The sequence below is a fragment of the Chlorocebus sabaeus genome, chromosome 25 (genome assembly GCF_047675955.1).
Source record: "Chlorocebus sabaeus isolate Y175 chromosome 25, mChlSab1.0.hap1, whole genome shotgun sequence".
Classification (NCBI taxonomy): Eukaryota; Metazoa; Chordata; class Mammalia; order Primates; family Cercopithecidae; genus Chlorocebus; species Chlorocebus sabaeus.
Genome location: NC_132928.1, coordinates 66,621,546 through 66,624,045, shown reverse-complemented (window position 1 = coordinate 66,624,045; position 2,500 = coordinate 66,621,546). Strand labels below are relative to the sequence as shown.

General features: G+C 49.4%; 1 non-coding gene across 1 annotated transcript; it reads left to right on the top strand.

Moving 5' to 3' along the window:
* Nucleotides 1-1,293: 1,293 nt before the first annotated feature.
* Nucleotides 1,294-1,412, top strand: LOC140710334 (5S ribosomal RNA). Its single transcript, XR_012091330.1, has one exon. It is a non-coding gene; the product is annotated as a 5S ribosomal RNA (ribosomal RNA).
* Nucleotides 1,413-2,500: the final 1,088 nt, after the last annotated feature.

The window sequence follows — 2,500 nt, the reverse complement described above, 5'->3', positions numbered from 1 at the left end:
CCTACTTATGGGGTCCTGGAACCAATCCCCTGTGGATACTGACACCCAACTGTATGTTCTGATTTCTCTTGTGGTTTCTTCTCTAACCCATTGGTTGTTTAAGAAAATATCTTAATCTCTTCAAATACCTGAGACTGGATAATTTATAAAAAACAGACATTTATTTCTCTCAGTTCTCAAGGCTGGGGTGTCCAAGGTCAAGTCATCAGCCCATTGAGTGTCTAACGAGGGCCCAGTCTCTCCTTCCAAGATGACACAACGTTGCTTCATCTCTCAGCGGGGAAGAACATTGTGTCCCCACACGGAGGAGACGGAGGGAATGAACCCACTCAAGTCCTTTTCTAAGGGCTCTAATTTCATCCATAAGGACTTCTACCCTCACGAGATAATCGCCTCCTAAAGAATCCACCTTTTTACCCTTTATTTTTGTTGTTGTTCTTGTTGTTGTTGTTGTTGTTGTTGTTTGTTTGTTTTTGAGGCAGGGTCTCATTCTATTGCCCCTACTGGAGTGCAGTAGCCTGTAGCCTGATCATGGCTCACTGCAGCCTTGACCTCCCAGGCTCAACCAGTCCTCCTGCTTCAGCCTCCTAAGTAGCTGGGACTACAGGCCTGCACCACCACGCCCACCTAATTTTGTGTCTTTTGTAGAGACAAGTTTTGCCATTTTGCCCTGGCTGGTCTTGAACTCCTGGGCTCGAACAATCTGACTGCCTTTCCCTTCCAAAGTGCTGGGATGACAGCGTTAGCCACCACCCCAGGCCAGTGCCCACCCCTTAATACTATCATATTGGCAAATAAATTTCAGCGTATAAATTTTGGGGGACATTCAGACCATAGCAGTGCGTTCTTTACTTTCCAAAAAGAAAACAGGTCAGTTTATCAGTTTGACTTGCATTATTGATTTTTAACTCTATTTTGTTGTGGTCAGAGAAGATACTTGATACGCTGTTCGCCCTTCGCCAGCCTCGACGGCTCTGGGTGGGGGCGGGGGCAAGAGGGGGCCTCGCAGGACTCCAGGACTCCTGAGCGGCCAGGTATCCCAAAGAATACCTCCGCGACAGGGCGGAGGACCGGACGGGGTCCCAGGATCGTGGGCTCTGGGCCCTGACGCCTCGGAACACTCCCTGTTCCGAGCGGGCCCGACGTGGTGGAAGCTCGGGAGCTTGGGAGCCGGGAGAAGGCAGCAGGCGAGAGGCTCCGGGATCCCGATCCCAGCACGACGACCCCGGGCTGGTGGTGCGGGCTGAGCATGGCTGGGCGAGGCTCTTGGGGCAGCCAGGCGCCTGTGCCGGCGTCTACGGCCATACCACCCTGAACGCGCCCGATCTCCTCTGATCTCGGAAGCTAAGCAGGGTCGGGCCTGGTTAGTACTTGGATGGGAGACCGCCTGGGAATACCGGGTGCTGTATGTAGGCTTTTTGGCTTGCTTTCTTCTCTTTCTTTCTCTTCTACCTTCCTTTCTTCCCTTCTCTCACTCTCCTTTCTTTCTTTCCTTCTTTCTTTCTCTCTTTCTTTCGTTTCTTTCTTTCTTTCCTTCTTTCTTTCTATCTCTCCCTCTTTCTATCTCGCTCTTTCTCTCTCTTTCTGTCTTTCTTTCTTTCCTTCTTACTTTCATTCTTTTCTTTTTCTTCCCTTGCTATCTTTCCTTTCTTTCTGTATCTCTCTCTCTTTCTTTCCTGCGTTCTTCTGTCTTTCCTTCTTTCTTTCTTTCTTTCTTCCTCTCTATCTTTCTTTCTTTCCTTCCTACTTTTTTTCCTTCTTTCTTTATCTCTCCCTCTTTCTTGCTTGCTCTTTCTCTCTCTTTCTTTCCTTCTTTCTTTCAGTCTTTTCTTTTTCTTCCCTTGCTATCTTCCTTTTCTTTCTTTCTCTTTCTTTCTTCTTTCCTTCCTTCTTTCTTTCTTTCTCCTATCCCTCTCTCTCTTTCTCTTTCTTTATTTCATTCTTTCCTTTTTTCTTGCTTTTCTTTCTCACTTTCTTTTTTCCTTTCTCTTTCTTTCTTGTCTCTTTGCTCCTTTCTTTTCTTTCTTTCTTTCTTTTCTTCCTTTATTCCTTCTTTCTTTCCTTCCCTCCCTCCCTCCCTCCCTCCCTCCCTCCCTCCCTCCCTCCCTCCCTGCCTGCCTTCCTTCCTTCCTTCCTTCCTTCCTTCCTTCCTTCCTTCCTTCCTTCTCTCTTTCCTTTTACTTCCAGACGGAGTCTCGCTGTCACCCAACCTGGAGTTCACTGGCAAGATCTCGGCTCACTGCAAGCTCCGCCTCCCGGGTTCACGCCATTCTCCTGCCTCAGCCTCCCAAGTAGCTGGGACTACAGGCGCCCGCCACCACGCCCGGCTCATGTTTTGTAGTTTTAGTAGAGACGGGGTTTCGCCGTGTTAGCCAGGCTGGTCTGGATCTCCCGACCTCGTGATCCACCCACCTCGGCCTCCCAAAGTGCTGGGATTACAGGCGTGATCCACCGCGCCCGGCCTGCTGTAGGCTTTTGTGGCTTCGCCTCTCCCTCCCTT